This window comes from Lissotriton vulgaris, unplaced genomic scaffold (assembly GCF_964263255.1).
Source record: "Lissotriton vulgaris unplaced genomic scaffold, aLisVul1.2 SCAFFOLD_1810, whole genome shotgun sequence".
NCBI classification, from domain to species: Eukaryota; Metazoa; Chordata; class Amphibia; order Caudata; family Salamandridae; genus Lissotriton; species Lissotriton vulgaris.
Genome location: NW_028248350.1, coordinates 135027 through 142887, shown reverse-complemented (window position 1 = coordinate 142887; position 7861 = coordinate 135027).

Sequence of the window (7861 nt, the reverse complement as noted above, 5' to 3'; positions counted from 1 at the left end):
GTCCTGAAGATGATGCCAATTATTTCTGTGTAGGCATTGAAACGTCGTCGACATAGTAGCGTCATATGTACCCTGTAAATGAAAAATTGTATACAATGATGCTCTGTAATGTATTCTTGTCTGTTCACTGAAATACTAGTACAGACCGCCCTTGTTTGCGTTAAGTTTACCCCCCTGTTTTGTCTTGTCCCCTGTGGGTTACTGGTTTTACCCACCTTGTAAAAAATCCTTTTATGTTCTCTAAATCTCTTCAAATAAAAACCTGTCCGGCTGGACAAAGGTCATACTTACTATTTAGCGTATGTCCATCATTCTGTCTAAATCCCTGAACTACTAGGGACCACTGTCTTTTGAAATACGTAACTGCCCAAGGTCCCTAGTGACATACCTTTGGGTTTCCCTTGTTCTTTGTAAAAAAAAAAAAAAAAAATCTCTTTCACCCCGCCTCCTTCTCTAACTCCCTGTTCACTTCTCCTGTGCTAATATGTTGTTCTCTTCCACCCGCTTCCTTCCTTAACTCCCTGTTCTCTTCTCCTGTGCTGAACTGCTGCTCTCTTCCACACCACCTCCTTCTTTATATCTATGTTCTCTTCACCTGTGCTGATCTGCTGCGCTCTCCTACCCTGCCTCCTTCTCTAACGCCCTGTTCTCTTCTCTTCTCCTGTGCTGATCTGCTGCTCTCTTCCAACCCGCCTCCTTCTTTAACTCCCTGTTCTCTTCACCTGTGCTGATCTGCTGCTCTCTTCCACCCACCTCCTTCTTTAACTCTATGTTCTCTTCTGCTGCGCTGTTATGCTGCTCTCTTCCACCCACCTCCCTCTCCAACTCCTTGTTCTCTTCTCCCAAGCTGATCTGCTGCTCTCTTCCACCCGCCTTCTTCTTTATATCCATGTTCTCTTCACCTGTGCTGATCTGCTGCTCTCTTCCACCCCGCCTCCTTCTTGAACTCTGTTCTTTTCTCCTGTGCTGATCTGCTGTTTCCTTCCACCACCTGCTTCTCTAACTCCCTGTTCTCTTCTCCCATGCTGATCTGCTGTTCTCTTCCACCTCGCCTCCTTCTTTAACTCTGTTCTTTTCTCCTGTGCTAATCTTCTGTCTCTTCCACCGCCTCCTTCTTTAACTCCCTGTTCTCTTCTCCTGTGCTGATCTGCTGCTCTCTTCCACCCCACATCCTTCTTTAACTCCCTGTTCTCTTCTCTTCTCCTGTGCTGATCTCCTACTCTCTTCCACCCTCCTCCTACTTTAACTCCCTGTTCTGTTCTCCCGTGCTGATCTGCTGCTCTCTTCCACCCGCCTCCTTCTCTTACTCCCTGTTCTATTCTCTTCTCCTGTGCTGATCTGCTGCTCTCTTCCACCCCACCTCCTTCTTTAACTCCCTGTTCTCTTCTGCTGTGCTGATCTGTTCCTCTCTTCCACCCCACCTCCTTCTTTAACTAACTGTTCTCTTTTACCGTGCTGATCTGCTGCTCTCTTCCAGCCCACCTCCTTCTTTAACTCCCTGTTCTCTTCTCCTGTGCTGATCTGCTGCTCTCTTCCACCCGCCTCCTTCTTTAACTCCCTGTTCTCTTTTGCTGTGCTGATCTGCTGCTCTCTTCCACCCACCTCCTTCTCTAATTCCCCGTTCTCTTCTATTCTTCCGTACTGATCTGCTGCTCTCTTCCACCGCCTCCCTCGCTAGCTCCCTGTTCTGTTCTCTTCTCCTGTACCGATCTGCTATTCTCTTCCACCCGCCTCCTTCTTTAACTCCCTGTTCTCTTCTGCTGTGCTGATCTGCTGCTCTCTTCCACATACATCCTTCTGTAACCGCACACACACATACATACAACCACGCATACACACATACAACTGCACACACAACCACACAACCACACATACACAACCACACAAACATCACCCCACACACAAACATCACCCCACACACAAACATAACTACACGCACAACCACATGCAAAACCACATGCACAACCACACGCTCAACCACACGCTCAACCACACGCTCACCACACGCTCAACCACACGCTCAACCAGACGCTCAGCCACACGCACAGCCACACGCACAGCCACACGCTCAGCCACACGCTCAGCCACACGCTCAGCCACACGCACACACAACCACACACACAACCACACACACAACCACACACAACCACACACACAACCACACACCCAACCACACACCCAACCACACACCCAACCACACACATCTATCTATCGCCCTCACGCTATCTACCTATCGCCCTCACGCTATCTATATTTCGCCCTCACTCTAATTATCTTTCACCCTCCCTCTAGCTGCCCCAGACCATCAGACAGGCCAGTTCATGGACCTGTTTCAGAAAGTATCTGAAAACCTGGTTGTTTCCTAGGATGGAAAACTAGTTCTTTCACTGCCTATTATGGGCTGGTAACGTGCTGACCATCACCATTTCTAAAAGCGCCAGGATACCCGTAGGGTGACAGTTTTTGCGCTATATAAGTGATTTTTACATTACATTACATTACATCTATCGCCCTCCCTCTAGCTATCTTTCGCCCTCCCTCTAGCTATCTTTCGCCCTCCCTCTATCTATTGCATCACCACAGCATCACTCAGGGGTACCACAGCATCACTCAGGGGCACCACAACATCACTATGCGCCACCACAGCATCACTGAACGCCACAGCATCACTCGTCGCCACCACAACATCCCTGAGCGCCAAGACAGCATCAATCTGTGCAACCATTCAACAACAACTGGTTCAAATATTTTCTCTCAATGTTTCAAGCTTTATTACAAATGTCATACAAAGATGTTAATATTTAACTTCTGTTCTTGGATTTTCGTTACAATAAAATACACTGAACATAATCTTCACAAAAGTTATTTACAAAAGTTTAAGCTATTGCCATTATAAATTACAATAACTTTTATTTAAGTATTAATTATTTAGAAAAATTAAAAGCCATTGTTATTTGTAATATCAATACATCTAAGTCACATAAATACAAAACATGTTGCATTACAAATGCTACAGGTGTCACATTTGCAAATGATAAAAGTATTGGCATTGCAAATGGCAAAGCTATTAATTTCGCTATTTTCAAAACCAACACATAAATAAAAAATGTGTCATTTACAAGACCAATAGCTCAAACTTTCCTAATGCGAGACCTATTGCATTGCAAATGCTTGTTTAATACATCAATTGCATCAGACTCCCGCCCACTCTTGGCTGGCCTTGAGTAAATATTTAGTATGGCCACCTGCGGCGTGTTTTGAGGGGTTAGGAGTACACACTGAACGTCTGGGGAATTAGTTGTTATTTGTACAGCCCGGGCGCCCAGATGCGTGCCATCCATATTATGAGTCCGCCCGATGGTCTCCCCCTACCCCCAGTTGTTGGCAAGATGTCGAAGGTAGCAAAACCAGGCATTACACACTCCTTTATTGCCCAGGTTTCCTGCATCAGACAAATATTGTGCAATGCCATAAAGGAACCCCATTCAGGCAAGGGCAATTTATTTTTTAACCCGGCCACATTCCAAGACAGAATTTTTATGTATCCATCAATTCCCCCAAGGCTAGTTAATGCTTTGTCCGTGCCTATATTAGTCCCAGTGTCAGGAATTGAAGTTCTAGGTTCAGGTGTCCTTTCCCTTATCTCACCACTAGGTAGTGCCGCATTAGAGGTGCTAAGCTCTGCATGTTGTGTGATTTCCCCCAATTATGTCCTATCCTCAGTGATTCAGTGGTGATCTGCTCTTGTATTTTCTGAGACAGTGCTGACATCATTACTCACCAGTTTATCTACTGACTTACCTATACCTCTATCCGTAGGTGGTATAGAGTTCTGACCCACAAGGCGTCAGTTCACCAGCTCCAGGGAACTGAACCTGTTATTTTGAGGGAATAGTGAGAGTAGGGGAATATGCGGGTGGGAGCCCTCCCAAGTTGTTATCCCCTGATAGGTTCTATACGGGGGTTTGATACGGGCCACTTGATGCTGGGGACTCCTGCCCTGGCCAGTTCTCCTCTGGGCAGTAGGATAGAAATATGATAGATGGAGGGGAAGAATTTGGGTATTCGACCAGATTGGCAATCCATTACAAATGTGTTCTACAGCACATGTATGCCTAAAATTAATAACCACACAGTTTCCTGCCATAGTTTTAGGTCCAGACCCAATCCAGTCTACTCTTCTGACACACAATATTTCACCTGAGGAACTAGGGGGAGAAGGCCTGTTGGTGTTAAGCCATTGTATGCATTTATTTTTAAGATCACTATGATCCTCACTTTTTCCATGTGCCAAAGGGGGAACCCCAGTTAGCACCACTACATATGGCAAGGACTCAGGAGGTAGGTCGATGGAGGGCAGCTTCATTGAAGAACCCCTTGCTACGCTGTTTCTACTAGCCAGGGATTGTTGGTCCGAATTACTTGTCCCCACTTTAGACCCCCCCCTCGGCACTATGTTGGCTCCACCAGCTGCTTTCCCATCACTAGGCGGAGGCAGAGCCGTACCAGGAATTGGGTTAGCTATTGCCTGGGAGGTTACAGCTGGGATGTTATTACTGTCAGGCGGGCCCCTGGCATCCACAATTAGATTGGTGATGTCAGGAGTCGGCCCGATGGCGGAGGTCCCAGCTACACCATTATCAGCTCGGGTGGTAGGCTTGGCGGTACTAGAATTCACTCTATTAGCTTGTTTTCCCAATGGGCTCGCAGGCTGAACTTTCTCTAGACCTATGTTGTTAATTGTGGAAACTAGTCTATCCAGCCTAGATGCCAGTGGTTTAATAAGTGAGCCAATGATCTGTTCAATATGAGCCTGGAAGTCAAGAAGTAGGTGAGTAACCCAGACAGGCATTCCTGCAGGGGGTGATGAGGGACCAGCAACAACCGGTATAGGTTCATGAAGGGGCATGGTTTTTTTAATTGTTTTTTTTTGGAGTTTACATTTCTTACTTCTAGGGCGGAGTTTAAGTATTTTTTTCCCTACAGCTTGTGGAGGGGATTTAGCAACAGGCGGGCTATCAATAGTACCAATAGCAGTCTGTGCACAGGGTAACTCAGCAAAAGAAGACGTGAGGAAAAAACTACAGTCAGGAGGATTAACTGTAGCTACAGAAAAGTCCCCCACTTGCTGTAGTGGAGGGCCAGCCGGGGTGATTGTCAATCAATCACCTCTCCGTATTTTCTATTGCTGTTGCCACTGCCCCTATCGTTTTCTGAAGCATCTTATCGATGGCTGTTAGACTCGGGGGTGGGGGTGGGGGGTTGAGTCGGGGCAGCCTGGTGCCTGGTCATCGGACGAGAAACACAAGACTTATTATTTTTACCCATATCAGTCATTGTTGTGAAATTAGAAAGGCAATTGTAAGCAAAAATAGGAAAAGGAAAAAAAGGAAACAGCTCTATAGTCAATGATGTATACTTAAACATCCTTTAAATTTTTTTTTTTTTAAGTACCTTACATAATACTTCAAAGCCCGGGCGAAGAGTGGGGGTGTTAGGGGGTAGCCCAGCCCGGCCTATTCTGGCCTCAGACGGCCCCGCCCTTGTCCCGGGCTTCTCCCGGGACATGGGAGGGTTATATAGTAATAACCTGAGGGGGGGTTACTCGTTGACGGTCCAGGTGTAGTTAGGCACAGAACCCTGGGACTTGGAGTCCGCCTCTGGTGTTCCGGCGTCATTCGACAAGTCCACAGAGTCCTGGATGCGGGTAAGATCCCCACGTCACTCTCCCAGAGCCCGCAGTTGTAATGCTGGTAAATGTTCTCCTTTAGCTTCGCCCTGAAAGGATTTCCAAATTTAGCAAACAAACAAACCTCCGGCCTGCGGCACCCGCGAAGCGGGTGTGGCGAGGTCAAATATAGCGCCTGAGGCTGTGGGCGTTACTCGTTCCCGGTCCAGGTGTAGTGAGGCACAGAACCCTGGGACTTGGAGTCCGCCTCTGGTGTTCCGGCGTCACTCGACAAGTCCACAGAGTCCAGGATGCGGGTAAGAGCCCCACGTCACTCTCCCAGAGCCCGCATTTGTAAGGCTGGCAAATGTTCTCCTTTAGCTTCGCCCTGAAAGGATTTCCAAATTTAGCAAACAAACAAACCTCCGCGCTGCAGCACTCTCTCACCTTGTGCCCAGAGATTTGACACAGTGTCTCAAGAACTAAAATAACAAACTAACTAGTTAACTAAAGCTATCCCAACCATTGTGACATTTCATTTCATTCTGATGGGACTGTGGCAACTGTTTTTTGGTAACATGTTGCCACAGTTTTTCCAATTTGTCTGCTGAAAATAGCAGATTTTATTTTTCACATTAGTTGGTAGTCCATTAGTTGGTAGTCAGTTTATTACATTGGTTTGACGTCTGACTAGGTTGGCCCTTTCAGGATTAAGTCTTGTGATCTGCAAGGTATAGCAGATGTTAGCAGTAAGTTTTCAACATTCTGAGCATGTTGCTGGCTTATAGACTATCTATTTTAGCCAGACAACAGCCTGTCAATTACAATAATAACAAGCATTCACAAAGTCAGTAAGTCTTGCCTTGCTGACCTTTTGACTTTGCCAATGCTCTAAAGAATGGAGGATTTTTTTTGGGGGGGGGGCTGATGCTGCGCAGCATTGTTAAGGAAAGAAAAATGCGCTAGGATGCGGCCACTGCTGGAGGTCACTTCATTCCACTTCTGCAGGTCACTTCATTCCACTTCTGCAAGCATACATGATGACGTTTGCTCACGCATGTGGCACCATTCATGGGGCCTCATTTATGAGGCTGTGTGTCACTTTTACGCCGCCGGTGCGTCACATTTTGTGACGCACCAGTGGAGTAAAAAATGCGCCTTGTTGCGCCATATTTACAAAGTGACGCATCTAGGTAGATGCGTCACTTTGTAAAACCCTGCGCCACATTATACCTGCGCCAGGTATAATGTATGCAAGGGGGGCGTTTTGACGCAAGAAAGGGTCATGGAAGTGACGCAGTGAAATCTATAAGATTTCACTCCGCCACTTTTAGAACTCAAATGCGTCAAAATCTTACGCCTGCCTTGCAGCAGGCATAAGACTGACGCAAGCCCTTTAACATGGGGCTTGCCCCATGTGAAAGGACACATTGCTGGAGTTGCGTCACTTTTGTGACACACTCCAGCAATGCGTCACTTTTGCGCCATACAGATACGTCAGAAATACTGACGTATCTGTACCTCCTTGCGCCATGATGCGTCATACTGTAAATATGACGCATCATTGGTGTCGCAAGGAGGGCGCAATGAAAAGTGACGCATCGCTGTTTTCACGCAGCAATGCGTCACTTTTCATAAATGAGCGCCCTGAGTGTCTCGACTGAAAGACACAGGCGCTATTTCCTTTTTCACTTTTTTCATTTACCAGTCCAAAATATCAGACATCATTTTAATCAGTAAATAAAAAATTAAAAATGTTTACAGCGAACGCTCTTTCTGCACTTCAGTGTGGCTTCGGAAGGAAATGGCAGCAGCTGTCGTGCCCTTCATAACAAAAAATACATTAAAGAAATAAAAGTATCACGAGGGGTTCGGGTAGAGTGGATGAAGGGAGGAGGATTAAAAGAGGACACAAGGAAGAAAGCAGGCAGCATAAGGGAGGGAAAGCAGCTCACAAGGGATACCTCTACAGAGCACTTGTGAGTTTGACGGGGATAAATGCATGAGAGTGAGCAGCGCACAAGGTAGAGAGCTACTTGGAGCATGAGCGAGAAGCACACAAGGGAGAGAGCGTTACAGAGTACTGGTGAGTTTATCAGGGGTAAATGCATGAGAGTGAGCAGCGCACAAGGGAGAGAGCTACTTGGAGCATGTCCGAGAAGCACACTAGGGAGAGAACGTTACAGAGTACTG